This window comes from Macaca thibetana, chromosome 11 (genome assembly GCF_024542745.1).
Source record: "Macaca thibetana thibetana isolate TM-01 chromosome 11, ASM2454274v1, whole genome shotgun sequence".
Lineage (NCBI taxonomy): Eukaryota > Metazoa > Chordata > Mammalia > Primates > Cercopithecidae > Macaca > Macaca thibetana.
Window position 1 is genome coordinate 85,275,723 of NC_065588.1, and position 17,494 is coordinate 85,293,216.

General features: G+C 37.4%; 1 long non-coding RNA gene across 1 annotated transcript; it reads right to left on the reverse strand.

The window, feature by feature from the left end:
- Nucleotides 1–748: 748 nt before the first annotated feature.
- On the reverse strand, nucleotides 749–9,263 carry LOC126930500 (uncharacterized). The gene is made up of 3 exons (XR_007717601.1): nucleotides 9,121–9,263; nucleotides 4,293–4,469; nucleotides 749–2,950 (listed from the first exon to the last, which is right to left on the reverse strand). It is a non-coding gene; the product is annotated as an uncharacterized LOC126930500 (long non-coding RNA).
- Between the last annotated feature and the right edge of the window lie 8,231 nt (nucleotides 9,264–17,494).

A 17,494-nucleotide genomic window follows, 5' to 3' on the forward strand; every position in this document is an offset into this window, starting at 1 on the left:
ACACAACAAACCAAGCTGCATCATGAGCTATTAGACTCTCACTTACACTGGGAAAAAGGGAGATTCCAGGAGAGTGAAGAAGAAAAATAATAGCAGAGAGAGGAGTTGAGTGCACCAAGAAAGAACATCAATGTTTCAAACCACATCTTGAGCTGTCCATTTTTTCTCAATAGTTTCCCTTAGGCCAATCACCAACTTGCCTTGAGAAGTGAATTGGCTCCATGGCAACAATAAAAATGATACCTGAGGAAAATTTTGCAAAGCTAAACCCAAGAGAAGCAGTGCCAAGCAGACACTAAATATTTGCAAAAGCATTTTATTCTGCCTGTGGTAATTTCCTGAGTATATATTGCAAGATTGATGCCCTCTATACCTCCTCTAAATACCCTCCTAACTGTGTTCCATTGTAGAAGGATCTTAAGTCACATAGAACCCAAAACTCTGTTCTACAGAATATCAACATCTACAAAAATAGGTTAGTATATAATTCCATGGGTGGGGAAAGGATTCTGTGATAAAAGATGCTGAAAAATGCTAAAGTTTTTGGGATTCACAATGCACCCTAGCCCACTAAAGAATCTGAAAAGACTTTCAGGGAAAAACTTGTATAACTTCTCTGGATTCCTTATATGCTATTAGATCGCTAGAACTCTTCCATTTCACAGGAACGTATATTTTGGGAAATTTTATTGCGGATGCTATATTAATTTTCTAGGGTTGCTTTAACAAATTAGCAACAATTGGGTGCCTCAAAACAACAGATATTTATTCTGTCACAGTTCCAGAGGCCAGAAGCCTCAAACCAAAGTGTTGGCAAGCACACACTCCTTCCAAACACTAGGGAGGAATCCATTCCTTGCTTCTTCCAACTTCTGATGGCCCCAGGGGCTCCTTGGCTTGTGACTGCACCACTCAAACTTCTGCCTACATGGTCGCATTGCAGCCTCCTCTTCTGTTTCTCTCCACTTATGAGAATACATGCAATTGCATCTAGGGCCCTCTCAGATAATCCAGGATGAGCTCCTTGTTTCCAGATTCATTTAAGGTCATATTTCCTCTTAACATGTAAGGTTATATTCACAGGTTTCAGGAATTAGGGAGCAGACATATGTTTTTAGTGACCACCATTTAACACACTACACATGTTAATTGATAAACATCAAAATGATAACTTCAACTTGATTCAATTTAATTCTACTCAGCCATCATCTAATGAACCCATAGTATGTGCCAAGCACTGTCTTAGGCCACATCATAAAATGATTCAAAGCCTAATTATTACCCATAAACAATTTACATCCCAGTGGAGGAAATGGACATGACAGTGGATTAATACCATGCAGAGTGACAGGTGCTTATAAAGTTATAATCAAAGCAGAACTGAGGAAGGGATTACTTCTTCCTAGGGAAATAAGGAGAGTTTTCCAGAGGAGGAGATTATTCCGTTGAGATTTGAAGAATGAGTAACAGTTTCCCAGGCAGTGTACCAAGGGAATTTCAGGTGGAAGAAACACCATGGTCAAACATACAGATTATGGTGATAGAGGAAACTTGTGAAGATAAAATGAAAAAATGCATGCAAAGCTACTAGCACAGTACTTGGCCCTCGGTAATGTTACCTGTTTCTCTTAAACTAAAGAGGGTAGAAGCAGGAGATGAGACTGAAGTCTTAGGCAGGCACCAGACTGTTCTAAACTTAGTTTGGTGTATTTGTGTCTTTGTGTGTATCCATATGAACATGGAACGGGGCCATAGAGAGGAACTTAGAGAAGGTTCCATAAGAATGGGGTTTAGAAAATTTCTATGTATGCAAATAGAAATAAAAAACAGTAAACTTCAGCCAATAGACAGTTATTTTGGAAGAAAAAGAACGGATTTAGTCAATAGCTAGATGGTTGGTTGACTGAATTTATTCACTAAAGCAAACAAACACACACGCACAATAGTCTGCAGATACTTCCACGGTAATTGGGGAGCAGTTGCATCACTTACATGGGACTTAATTTTTTTGGTCATGCCTCAGTACTTGCTCTCAAAAGCCACATGGAGCAGTGTTATGCCCAGTGTTGAGGGCCTAGCACTCGAATGGCACTTTAGAATGCTTGTTTCTAGTAATAGTCTCCACCTTGATGAATGGCCTTATTTTAATGACATTGGCATGTTGGCCGGGATGGAACTGGAGCTGGGTCTGCCAACTTCTGTTGCCAGTGAGACATTTCTCACCTGGTAACCATCATTTGCAAGGGCCTGGAGTTCATGAAGCTAAATTTTGACAAAAACAAATGGGTTTTCCCATGAGTCCTTGGGTGACCTTTTAGGTCTCAGCTCAAATTTCATTTCCTCAGAGATCTCCATTCCATCTAAAATAGCTCCACTCTGAGCCCAGTTTATCTTTAGTACTGCACTCTGTGCTTTACCCAAACTATACCTATCACAGTCTGTAATATCCAGTTCATTCATGTTTCCATGTGTTTATTTTTACTTTCTCATCTTCTACTAGAATGTAAATTCTGAGGCCAGTACCTCCTCTGTCTTGTTCAACTTTATAGTCCCTACACATAGAACAGGATCTGGCATACTTGTTGGTCAATAAATATTTCTCAAATAAATGAGTGAATGAAGAATGGAATCAGGGGATAATTAAACTGATAAAGGGGTAAGAATGGATGCTATAGGAAATAAAAGGTAATGCAATATTCCCTTTTAGTAATTGGATCAACCACTTCAGAATAAGTAACATAGCACACACAAAAACATTAGGTGTAAATGGTCCCTCATAGAATGAGCTCTCACTTGAACTTTTTGAAGGAGTTCCCACAATAACTTTACCTTTGACATTTAGCAATTGTCCATATTCTGTTTGTGAGGAATGTTTTGTACAGGGAAGAGCCAGACTGGGTCTCTCAAGACCTGATCTTCATAAGGCAAACAAACTTCTGGGAGTATTTTTCTAAAAAATAAAAGAAAGAGTTCCTCTTACTTGCAAAAAAATGATAGAGATTAAACAGTATTGCTTGACTCCCATAAATAAATGCAAATCATACTTACTGAAACTGAAAAAGAGTACATTCTAAATTGATTATTTAACTAAGATAATAGGAAGCAGTGAGTACTTCAAAACATGTCCCAAGTTTCTGACGTAGAGGAATTAGCCTCTAGGAGCCTGCCATTTTATGAGTGACTGTGTTAACCCAAGTGACAATTGAAGATCATGGAGCTGCACAGAGGGAGAAGAAAAATAATGGCACAGCTTGCCCTAGGGAAAGTAATTTATTCCAAGAACAATTCTAGAAGATTATACTTAAAATATGCTGTGACTATCCCAAACATGAGATGGTAGATAATTACAGCCAGTAAAGATTAAACAAAAATAAAGTAATACAAGATGGCCTTCATTTCTACTTTTATGAGAGTTGTTTGTATCTCTCTTGATATTGTTCCTATAAGCCTCTGAACTTGACCCTATCTTCTGGGATTATGCCTAAAGGCTGGGTCCTCGGCCAAACAAGGCAGACTTGAGACAATTACACCAGGAGGTCAAGCTTCTTTCATAGGAACTTAGCAAGGTTTTTAACCACTTCTCATGAATAGTTTTAAGCAAAATTAAGGCACATAGGCTGTTGGATTCATTTCTTTGAGTAAATCCACTCCACAAAATGTTAAGTAATATATTAGGTGTAAAAACATTGGAGAGATCTGTACTACAGAACCTCAGCATTCTGAACTTTACCCTCTTCTATCTAGTATGTTTCATGAACACATAAATGAAGAGGCAGACAGCATGTATACCAATCTTGCAGACACCAGAAAACTACAGTACCTTCTTAGGTATTAATCAGCATTCAAAAAGTTGGCAGAAGAGTCGAAACTGAACAACTCAATGCTTCAGTTTAAGGGAAAAGTTTAACTGCAGGTTAAATAGAACAGATCTGACCAAGCAACAGTTCTTGGGGAAAAAAGACAGAGTTTTAGTTACCTGCAAATTCCATATGAACTAGAAGCAACAGGGTTTGTAGAATAAAATATGTATTCACAACCATCTAGGACTGTAATTTCAAAGCTAAAAAAGACCAAGCCTGGCTTAATTAATATTTTTGAGTGAACGAACAAAGGAACAATTTAATAAATGAGATAACTAAAAAATAATTTTAAGGTTTTACTAGGCAAAACTGGTCATTCAAAGGGTTGTATCAAATATTTCTTCACAATTGTGGCTGTAAATATTGGATAGATTGCTTTATAAAGTAGTAAACTCCCCAAAGTTGGCCTTATAAAAGTAAATGGCGACCTACCTTACAAAGAAGCTTTGAGTTGCATGAGGGAAATGGGCCAGTTGACTTCCAATGCTCTCTCCATCTTAGGAGTCACTTGAAAAATTTTTTACCAAGAGATGGTAGAGATGACATCCACAAAAGAAGGAATTTCTTTTTCCAGACCAGAAGGGAATCTGGTGAGCACTCTTCTTCACCCTAGGACAGAAGTTAAGTGTGAAGTTACAATGACCTAGATAAAAATCCCAGCTCTTCCACCGTAGAATGCAAACTTGGAACATGTTAGTTATCTCTCTAAGTCCAAGTCTTCTCGTCTATAAATTGGGAATAATATTATTCACTAGACAAGATGGTGTCCTGGCAGAAGAAGATAAAGAATGTAGCATCTAGCATTAACTAAATGTACAACAGCTAGTGTTCAACGTGAAATCTATGTGTTCAAGCATATGTCAAGGCTGAGTGAGTCCCTGGGGGCAGTTACTTGTCTCTTGTCCTGCCCTTCTGGAGAAAAGTGCATCAAATTGCATTGATTTTGTATGCTGTACATCCTACTATAGATATTTCTTTATTTCTCTCTAAGATTGGCTTAGCTTTTCTCTTTTGCCTCCTATAAAGGCCTTCATCTTGAAAACATAAACACACACAAAGAGACAAACAGAGAGAAAGAGACAGGCAGAGAGACAGAGATTTTTTGAAACCCTGAAATTAATTTTATTTTGGAAATAAATGTGCTAACCAAGCCAAGCCAGTCACAGATAAGCATTTCCCTCAATCGTTTACAATTAAAATTTCCTCAAAACTAAGATTCAGACTATATTTGCAAGGTTGTAAAGCTGTGGTTTCTCTTGGGCACGCAGATTTTGCAATTCAGCAAGCTTCAGAGGAATACCTGAAAGTTAATAACACCTTGGATATACTTTTGCATTTCCTTTGCATGAGCATTACATTTTGAAAAACAAGAATCAGCATGTTTGCTAGACAAAAGACAAAATGTTTTAAAATACAGTTTCTGTCAAACATCTCACAAGCCCTTCTGAGATCATTTTCAGAGTGATAAACTTCTCTTAAAACAGAAATATAGTAAGTTCTCTCTAGAAGAGAAAAACTAAATTTCATGTACATTGACACAAACAGCCACAGAGGGGAAGATAAACAACATCGCTATCATGCTAAGCAACTGCATGGATCAACACTCCATTCAACTCCCCTCTCATTACTCAGAGACTGCTTTTGCTGTGGAAAGTGTACACCGTTCTGAAATTCCAGGTAAATGGAATCAAAAGTCATGGCAGAAAGAAAGGACAAGGAAATTGACATGTGTTGGCACTGTGCAAAGCATTGTGTTTTCTACTTTAATCCTCAGGACAAATCTATGAGGTAAGTTGCATTGTCCTCATTATAAAGATAACTTATTTGAGGGCTGCTGAGGTTAAGTGAGTTTTTCAAACCAGGCAGACCTTTCAATATTTCTTTCTCACTGTGGTGGATAAGCGTAAGAAAATGTTCATCCTTAGATTCATTACTAATTTTTTTTTCCTGCTGTTGAAATAATTATTTTACTTTGCATCAAATATCTTTGAGTCTATATAGTCATGTATTTCTCATCCACATTTTCATTTTAAAATCAAGGCTAATGCAATTCCATTCCTAGATATTTACTCAAAGAATTAAAACAGGCACTCAAATAGGTACATGTAACTCATGCTCACAGCGGCACAATTCACAATTGCCAAAAGGTAGAAACAGCCTTAATCTTCATCAACAGATGAATAGATAAACCGACTGTGGATATCTACTCTATTGTGTATGTATCTACAAAATAGAATAATATTCAACCATAAAAAGAAATTAAGTACTGATAACACGCTATGATGTAGCTGTATCTACAAAACATGTTGAATGAAAGAAGCAAAACACAAAACATTACGTATTGTATGATTCCATGTATGTGAAATACTGTATCCAGAATAGATAAATTTATAGAAACGGAACGCAGATTGACAGTGGTCAGGGCTGTGGAGGAGGGAGTAACAAGAAAAAATGCTTGACGGGTAATGGACTTTACTTCGGGGTGATGGAAATGTTTTGGAACTAAATAGAAGTAGGTGATGTTACACTGAATTGTCCACCTTAAAATGGTTGATTTTATGTTTTATAAATTTCATCTAAATGAAATTTAAATCAATTATAAATTGATCTTTAAAGTCAGGACTAATGACATTTCATCCAAGATTGCTGCTGAGGGCTCTCTTCTTTTTTTCTTTTCGAGATGGAGTCTTGCTCTGTCGCCCAGACTGGAATGCAGGAGCGATCTCGGCTCACCGCAACCTCGCCTCCTGGGTTCAGGCGATTCTCCTTCCTCAGGCTCCCTAGAAGCTGAGATTCCAGGTGTGCGGCACAGCGCGTGGATAATTTTTGTATTTTTAGTAGAGATGGAATACACCGCCATGTTGGCCAGCCTGGTATCGAACTCTTGGCCAGCCGGGTATCGAACTCCTGACCACAAGTGACCCATCCGCCTCAGCCTCCCAGGGTGCTAAGATTACAGGAGTGAACCACCGCGCCCAGCAACTGAGGGCATTTTCTTTGTTGAGGAAAGAAATAGTGATGATCAAATTTGTAATTTTCTTGTATTAAATGCCTAGAACTCTACAGTCAACAGATGGCGCTCTAGTTTCAATTGTTAAGGAAGCTCTCTGCCCATTCCCAAGCAAAGGGTTGTTTTCGTCAATGAAAAGAAAATAAACACTTGTGCTTTAACTTTTTTAAGTAGCTAAAAAAAATAAATAACGCGTCTTAATTCCTTTCAGAAATTACTTTCAACTCAATTATGACGTTAATATTAGACAGCGACTTTTAGAACAGAAGTCACACTTGAAAATATTACGTGGATCAAAACAGTAGTTAGAATTTTAAAAAGCAACAGTTTTACAAGCAGATAGACCTGGATTCTAATTTAAACCCTATCATTGCTCACTGTGCGTCATTGAGCAATTTGCTGAATCTCTTTGAATCTCAGTTTCCTCTTCTGCAAAATTTTAATAATACCTACTTCTGAAGGTAGTTTTGATAATTAGAAATAATGTCATGTGCTTTGCAAAACATTTAGTATGTAATAACTACTCAGAAAGATATAGCTATTCTAATTAGTGACAGAGAACATACAAACATACAAGTAGGATTTCTCTGCCTTAGATCATGTGTGTTTAAATGAGTTTGAAGCATCAGAGATCTAGTTGTAAATTCTGAGTCAGCTCAAAATGTCACATGGCTATGCTTTCTCTTAACCAATCATTGAAATGATGCCATATTAATATAGTAGAAAGTTTGTAATATATTTTTAGGTAGAGAGAAAAAATCAGGTTATAAAATGGTAATACAGTGTCATCCCAATTTTGTTTAAAAACAGTATACATCTAGTAGGATATAAACCAAAATGTTAAGGTTAGTTATCTCTGGTTTATGAGACTATAGTTTATTTCTATATTTTTAATACTTTAATGCATTTTAAATATTTTCTATAATAAATAAGTATCATTTTTTCATGACAAAAAGAAATGTCATGTAATAATATGAAGTCAAACATATATCAAATATTGATACTGCAAAAATTTTCTTTTGTGAACCAATTGAATCCATAGAAGGACCACCCTCAGAGCTCAAACACAGTGCTCCAGGGCCCTACCTGCTGCTTAGAATTCCCCATAGGAGAAAAGAGAAAAAGAAAAACCAAGCCCAGTGATGCTTCTCTGTGCCAGTTTTTAAAGCCAGCATATATAGAAGTATCTAGAAGATATACAAATGATTAGGCAGCAGGAAGTTCAGTCAGCCACATTATTTAGGATCATATCAAACACATCCCTAAAAATTAAAACAAAAACACTGATTTCAGTATTTCTTATTAATCTTAACTCATGAGACAAAGCCTTTGTATCAATTCATAATAAATTTAGGAGTATTCGTGAAAAATTTTAAACACAATATATACTTTGACCAACAACCCCACTTCTTGGACTCTGACCTATAGAAAGACACATTTGTGCACCAAGTTTCATGGCCAAGAATTGTACAGGAAAACACTGTTTGTAAGAACAAAGATTTCCACTAAAGGGAAAATGATTTTAACATTATGAAACATTTATTCTATGAAATGCTATGCACCTGCTAAATAGAATGCTATAGACTTCTACATATGGACATGGAATCATCTCCTACACATATTAATTGTAAGAAAAATAAGGAATTCAAGAACTATTTCCCAAAGAACACCTTTTTACGTTTTAATAAATCTACATGTGTGTATACATTTGTATATTTATATATGTAAATACATAGAAATATTGAAAAGGTCTAGAAAGATAAATACCTCATGATTAACAATAATTATGTCTAGGAAAGGTAGTTTTTAAAACTTTGTATTTTCTGAATTGTTTTAATTCCTTCATACACACACATTTCCATTTATAAACTTGAATTCAGTTGAACTCTTGGCAGGGATGGAAGACACGGTGTCCATCTAGCCACAGAGACATAACTGATAGCTCAGACTGGTAGGAGAATCAATTCATTCACTCATTCAACAAACATTTTTTGAATATTTACAAGGTGCCAAGACTATGCTAGAAACTGTAGGGGCAAAAATGAACATAGTAAAACAGTCTCTGTCTTCAAATTTTCCTGGAAGGTATATATAGTTCATCAAAAAAAATCTGCATTTTCACTCGTTCTTTACTTGTATGTTTTTTATAAAGTTAGTAGAAACAATGGTTTCTTAGTGTTGCAGAAAACGCAATAATGAATCACTAACAATGAATCAACAGTGGCTCGAGGAAACGTCTTTATGACTTACATCCTTAAGCTTTGAAGAATTGATTCCGCTCCCACCTCCTAACATATACCCTTCTTCTACCCCTAAGCTCACAGTTGATGCCAAAGTCTCTTTATTGTGAGTTACACGGAGACGTGAGCAGTGATGCAAGCTATGTGGCGTCTAAATCCACTGTTAATCTCTGGGTAAACCAGTATGAATGCAGCAACAGGAAGGACCACAAGATGGCAGACTGGAGATGAGTCATGGAGCCTACAGCAGATGATGTGGTGCTACAGCCAATGGAATCCCGTAGAACCTGCCAACTGAAGAGAGACTGGGAAGGGCTTTACAGTTCTGTTAAATGGAGGGATCAGAGCGAAGAACAATTTTGGCACCAGTCTAGTTCTTGCTCACATTTCTTAGTGTTCTATTTAGTTGTTTTTACCATCTAAAAAAAAAAAAAAGTTCGTCTCTTCTTCCCACCCCAGATATTCATACTCATCAAAATCAACCATACCTTTCTATTTTAGTATGATTGAGTAGTAGAATTTTTAAATTGGACAAGATCTCCCCAAATTTGAGGACGAGGTGCTTCATGCATAGGGAGGAGGCAGAAAGATAGACAGGTACCTGGTGGTACAAAGAAGCACAAGTCCACATTGTCATGAGGAAAGGCCCTTTTCACGGTGTATGGGGACTAGAGTTGAGAAATTATTTTCAGGAGGGTTGTGTGAGTAAGGCCAAAACTGTAATTTCCCAGACATTATACCTGTACATGCAGAGAAACATAGGTAAAGATATTGAGTAATATGAAAGTGTACATTGGTGCTGCTGTTCTTATTTAAGCAGATAAAGTATCTACATAACCTATGACCCAGCCATTTCATTCCTGGGCATAGATCTCAAATAAATCCTCACACAGGTTTGTAAGCATATATGCACAAAGATGACGGGGTGGTTTGTAGTGTCCAGCAACTGGAGGTAACCTGGGTGCTCATAATTGGGAGAGTAGATCAGTAACTGATGGAGTGGTTTGTAGTGTCCAGCAACTGGAGGTAACCTGGGTGCTCATAATTGGGAGAGTAGATCAGTAACTGATGGAGTGGTTTGTAGTGTCCAGCAACTGGAGGTAACCTGGGTGCTCATAACTGGGAGAGTAGATCAGTAACTGATGGGGTGGTTTGTAGTGTCCAGCAACTGGAGGTAACCTGGGTGCTCATAATTGGGAGAGTAGATCAGTAACTGGTGGCTTACAGATATTTACAGGATCATGCATAAAAGGGCAAATGGCCAAGCAGCACATGTTTTGACCTGCCAACACGGTGTTGACCACGATGCCTCTTGGAGACAGAAGGAACAGACATCTGGGACCTCCAATATTGTCCTATCATACTCTGAGATAGTACACAGCAATCTGGCAGGGCCAACTGTCTGACTCCAGGAAAAGGATATTGAACCTTGAGCTAGGAGGTTTGAAAGCTATGATTGAGGTGGCATTGGCCTCTTTTGAAAAGCAAAAACCCAATAGTGTATTTTGAGAACACTGATAATTTGTTGTTAAGATAACTTACATAAAAAGTCAGCCAAGAGCGGTGGCTCATGCCTGTAATCCTAGCACTTTGGGAGGCTGAGTGGGTGGATTGCCTGAGCTCAGGAGTTCAAGACCAGCATAGACAACATGTTGTAACCGCATCTCTACTAAAATGCAAAAAAAAATTAGCCTGGAATGGTGACGTGGGCCTGTAGTCCCATCTACTCAGGAGGCTGAGGCATGAGAATCACTTGAACCCAGGGGGTGGAGGTTGCAGTGAGTCGAGATCACACCACTGCACTCTAGCCTGGGCCACAGAGCAAGACTCTGTCAAAAAAAAAAAAAGTCAAAGGCAGCATAATTAATACTGTGTGGTATAGACACAGAGTCAACTTTATTGACCAGAACAGAATAGACATCAGGAAGAGAGTACACCTGTGAAAGACTAAATGTACAAAAATACAGAAGTCTGACATTGCCAAACATTGGTAAAGATTTGAATCAATGGATATTCATAAACGTCTGATGGGAACATAAATCACTTTAATCACTTTGGAAAACAGTTTGACACCTTCCTATTTAGTTAAATAGTTTACATGCAAAGACCAAGCAATTCCACTCTTAGGTACCCTAGAAACTAGAACAATTGTTGGACATGTATACCAAGAGAAATGAATAGAACATGTATCACAGTATCCTTTGTATCAGCAAAAATTGAAAAAAAAAAAGAAAAAACTTTCCAATTTCCAACAACAGGAGAGTGACTAAATGAATTACAGTACAGAATAATTATACAGTGGAATATTACACAACCTAAAAATGAATGAACTAAAGCTACTCACAAGCATAGAAATACATTTTGGAAACATAATGTGGAATGAAATAAGTCACAGAAGATGACATACAGCATGATACAAATAGAATGTTCAAAATCAAGCAAAAGTATACAATGTTATTGTTAGAGAAACATTAATTAAAAAGAACTAAACTTCTAAAATTTTAAGAGAATTGCAAGCATAAAATTCAAGAGAGGAGTTAGTTACCACTTAGAGCGGAGGCACAGGCTGGGCTTGGGGACAATTACATTCCTAAAAGGGCTGACTGAATAAAGATCAGTGATGGAGTCACAGATATGCCTTATATAACTTATATAAATGTTATTGTGATTTTTATACATTAATTATTACATTAAAGATTTTAACATATGTATTAAAAGTAAAAAAACAAAATCCAGACATTAATGACAGGATGTATTCAGGCATGTTTAGCAGTTCACTTTTCTCCTGTATTTATTTCCTTTAATACTTCCTTAAATGTACAAGAGTTAAACATTATGCTCTTCAGATTCTTTCTCATAGGAAAGTATTCTGTCAAAGAAGAACAGAGGTAGATTAGGAGAAAAAAAGGAAAATCAAAGAACACTTCCAAGTATAATGGGGCCCTGAAGAAACAAGTTTTAATTTGTCACTATGGTAAAGGTAAACTGCAGATGGTAAAGGGAACTTCATTTTCTCTTTACATCACTTTGTCTGATTGAAAAATTCCACATACACACGTTTTAGTCATTCAAACTAGCCCGCCAATTTAAGGGTAGGTTATGAGGGCCTGCCATTTGTAAAATGTTAACTTGCAACAGGATATCTCTGCTAGCCTACAGAGTAGAGCATGGGTAGATTTGTGCATTATTGGTTTGTGTCTGCTGCCCATAATTTAACAAAAGTTACTTAAAATTCTGAAGGACTATGGAACAAAATGTGCTTGTTTTTGTATAACATAAAATTTAAATTCTCATTTTAAGTACTTAGCCTATTATTTTTTAATGTTTGACACCTCAGACCCTTGTAATTTTGCAAAGACCCCCATAAATTTGGATCAAAAGCAATTCAGCTAACTTTGTATTTTGTGTAAGATCATTCTCAGCCATATTTGATCTATTTCTTAGGTCATGTTTTTCCTGAATACCAGACTTCTTTAGTAGATGCTGAGGAATGAAAGCATGATATAAAGAATAAAGGTTTTAGAGTGTTAGGACATGAGTTTGAGTCTGACTTACTTACGAAATAGTTCAAGTTACTTAGCCTTTCTGGTCTTCAATTTACTCATCCGGAAAATGAAGGAAATAATTGCATTAGCCAAGATTTTTTTGTGTGTGTAATTCAATTCAAGTTGTTTGTCAATTCAATTCACAATCACTTAAAAAACAAATTCAGGAACTTCACATTGCTGGAAGTTCAGTAGTCAATGCAATTAGATCTAGAACGTCATAAGTCTCTTTTCCCATCTCAACTTTCTGCCTCTCTCCAAATACTCACATTCTTATTCAAGCAAACTCTCATCATTTGGTAGGAAAAACTACTTCTAATTGACCTAGAGTCACATTCTTCCAGCTCAGCCAATTCAGGAGGATTTTTATTTTTTTAAAAAGGATAATTCTCTCACCCAACATCAGGTTGATATTTTTAATGCTCATTTCTAAGCCTATTACTGCTCCAAGAATGATAGGCTGTTATAGTTGGTCCACCTGAGATCACATGCTCACCCCTGGGAACAAAGCAGTAGATATACTAATTGACAGACTCACCAGGGCCACTTGTTTTGGACAAGATCCCCACAGCAGGCAGAAGTGGTGTAGAGCTGAAACTCAATTTTCCACTACAGTAGTAATTTCTCTAGCTAGAGTGTTACAATGACTGAAAATTTGGGACACAGCACTTTATATATTGTAGAATACATTACATCTTTGGTTAAGGTGATTGATCAAGTGGGCTCCATCCCTGGGATGCAAGGCTGATTCAACATACGCAAATCAATAAACGTAATCCAGCATATAAACAGAACCAGAGAAAAAAAACCACATGATTATCTCAATAGATGCAGAAAAGGCCTTCGACAAAATTCAACAACCCTTCACACTAAAAACTCTCAATAAGTTCGGTATTGATGGAACGTATCTCAAAATAATAAGAGCTATTTATGACAAACCCACAGCCAATATCATACTGAATGGGCAGAAACTGGAAGCATTCCCTTTTAAAACTGGCACAAGACAGGGATTCCCTCCCTCACCACTCCTATTCAACATAGTGTTGGAAGTTCTGGTAGGGCAATCAGGCAAGAGAAAGAAATAAAGGGTATTCAGTTAGGAAAAGAAGAAATCAAATTGTCCCTGTTTGCAGATGACATGATTGTATATTTAGAAAACCCCATTTTCTCAGCCCAAAATCTCCTTAAGCTGATAAGCAACTTCAGCAAAATCTCAGGATACAAAATAAATGTGCAAAAATCACAAGCATTCTTATACACCAGTAACAGACAAACAGAGAGCCAAATCATGAATGAACTCCCATTCACAATAGCTTCAAAGAGAATAAAATACCTAGGAATCCAACTTACAAGGGATGTAAAGGACCTCTTCAAGGACAACTACAAACCACTGCTCAGTGAAGTAAAAGAGGACACAAACAAATGGAGGAACATACAATGCTCATGCATAGGAAGAATCAATATTGTGAAAATGGCCATACTGCCCAAGGTAATTTATAGATTCAATGCCATCCCCATTAAGCTACCAATGACCTTCTTCACAGAATTGAAAAAAATTGCTTTAAAGTTCATATGGAACCAAAAAAGACCCTGCATTGCCAAGACAATCCTAAGCCAAAAGAACAAAGCTGGAGGCATCACGCTATCTGACTTCAAACTATACTACAAGGCTACAGTAACCAAAACAGCATGGTACTGGTACCAAAACAGATATATAGACCAATGGAACAGAATAAAGCCCTCAGAAATAATACCACACATCTACAGCCATCTGATCTTTGACAAACCTGATAAAAACAAGAAATGGGGAAAGGATTCCCTATTTAATAAATGGTGCTGGGAAAATTGGCTAGCCATAAGTAGAAAGCTGAAACTGGATCCTTTCTTTTTCTTTTTTCTTTTTTTTTTTCGAGATGGAGTCTTGCTCTGTTGCCCAGGCTGGAGTGCAGTGGCGTGATCTCGGCTCACTGCAAGCTCCGCCTCCTGGGTTCACACTATTCTCCTGCCTGAGCCTCTGGAGTAGCTGGGACTACAGGCACCCACCACCACGCCTGGCTAATTTTTTGTATTTTCAGTAGAGACAGGGTTTCACTGTGTTAGCCAGGATGGTCTCGATCTCTGGACCTCATGATCCGCCCGCCTCGGCTTCCCAAAGTGCTGGGATTACAGGCTTGAGCCACCGCACCCGGCTGGATCCTTTCCTTATTCCTTATACGAAAATTAATTCAAGATGGATTAGAGACTTAAATGTAGACCTAAAACCATAAAAACCCTAGAAGAAAACCTAGTTAATACCATGCAGGACACAGGCATGGGCAAGGACTTCATGACTGAAACACCAAAAGCAATGGCAACAAAAGCCAAAATTGACAAATGGGATCTAATTAAACTGAAGAGCTTCTGCACAGCAAAAGAAACTACCATCAGAGTGAACAGGCAACCTACAGAATGGGAGAAAATTTTTGCAATCCACTCATCTGACAAAGAGCTAATATCCACAACCTATAAAGAACTCAATCAAATTTACAAGAAAAAAAACAAACAACCCCATCGAAAAGTGGGCAAAGGATATGACCAGACATTTCTCAAAAGAAGACATGCATACAGCCAACAGACACATGAAAAAATGCTCATCATCACTTGCCATCAGAGAAATGCAAATCAAAACCACAATGAGATACCATCTCACACCAGTTAGAATGGTGATCATTAAAAAGTCAGGAAACAACAGGTGCTGGAGAGGATGTGGAGAAATAGGAACACTTTTACACTGTTGGTGGGACTGTAAACTACTTCAACCATTGTGGAAAACAGTGTGGTGATTCCTCAAGGATCTAGAACTAGAAATACCATTTGACCCAGCCATCCCATTACTGGGGATATACCCAAGGGATTATAAGTCATGCTGCTATAAAGACACATGCACACGTATCTTTATTGCGGTACTATTCACAATAGCAAAGACTTGGAATCAACCCAAATGTCCATCAGTGACAGACTGGATTAAGAAAATGTGGCACATATACACCATGGAATACTATGCAGCCATAAAAAAGGATGAGTTTGTGTCCTTTGTAGGGACATGGATGAAGCTGGAAACCATCATTCTCAGCAAACTGTCGCAAGAACAGAAAACCAAGTACCGCATGTTCTCACTCATAGGTGGGAACTGAACAATGAGATCACTTGGACACAGGAAGGGGAGCATCACACACCGGGTCCTATTGTGGGGAGGGGGGAGGGGGGAAGGATAGCGTTAGGAGATATACCTAATGTAAATGACAAGTTAATGGGTGCAACACACCAACATTGCACATGTATACATATGTAACAAACCTGCACGTTGTGCACATGTACCCTAGAACTTAAAGTACTAAAAAAAAATGAAAATACTCAAAGAGAGAACATAAGATCCTATTAAAGTGGGGCATCTGTTCAAAACAAGTCATTTATTGTGTAAAATTGGAAAAACGATTATATATTTACAAAACAAACTATATAAAAATGAAGGAAATAAATATTAGTTTTGTGTTTAATATAGATTTTTTTTGAGAAATGAAAGTCATCACAAAATCTCCAGTGATTTTAAGTGCCCACAGTAAACTAAATGTCTCATTTTCTGTCAAGAACTAAATGTGCTCAGGGGTGTGAACATGCCATGATTGCTTAGCTTAATGGGTGGGAAGTAAATGCACTCTTTACTAGAGGGAAAATTTTTTCTAAAGATCATTGCAACATTTATAGAACTACGCACAATCTTATAAAATTGAATGGTTGGAAGTGACCTGCAAAGTTCATCAAATCTTTGCTATGGCTTTAGAATGACAATCAAGAAAATATTAATAACTATCTTGAAATAGATTTTTTAAATGTCTTCCAGGGAGACCCTCTCTGGGGAATCCATGTTTCATACAATAAATCAAGCTCCATCTTCACCTCTTCCCTTCTGGTTGCCAGGAGGTAATTGGATTACACTACAGCTCCCAGGGCAGTGGTTCTCAAACTGGATTATTCATCAGAATCACTTGGGAAACATCATAAAATACAGACTTCCAGTCCCACACTAGACATACCGAACCAGGGTCCAGGAGTCGGTCCTTTTTAAAAGCCTCCCTGAAGTGTCGGTCTATAGCTACCTTGATCTGTGCACTGGCTTTGGGGAATCACAGAGTTTAGGACTCTAAATAATAATTATATATATATATTATTTATATATAAATATATTTATATTTAAATTTTATATTTGTATTTTATATATATATATATATGAAATTCAAGGGATACATATGCAGGTTTGTTACATGGGTATACCGCATGATGATGAGGTTTGTGACATGAATTGTCCCGTCATCTTGGTAACGAGCATAGTATCCAATAAGTGGTTTTTCAGTCTATGCCATGCTCTACCCCTCCCCCTTCTAGTAGTCCCCAGTGTGTATTGTTCTTATCTTTATGTCCATGTGCATTCAGTGTTTAGCTCCCAGTTATCAACGAGAACATGTGGTATTTGGTTTTCTGTTCCTGCATTAGTTTGCTTAGGATAATGGCCTCTAGTTGCATCCATGTTGCTGCCAATGACCTGATTTCTTTCTTTTTTTATGGCTGCATAGTATTCCATGGTGTGTACATCCACATTTACTTTATCCAATCCACCACTGATAGGCACCTATGTTGATTCCATGTCTTTGCTATTGTGGATAGCACTGTGATGAACATGCAAATGCAGGGGTCTTTTTGATAGAATAATTTATTTTCCTTTGGATTTATACCCAGTAATTGCTTTGAGCACTACGGACATTTTGAAGATATTGATTCTTCCAATTCATGAGCATGGAATAT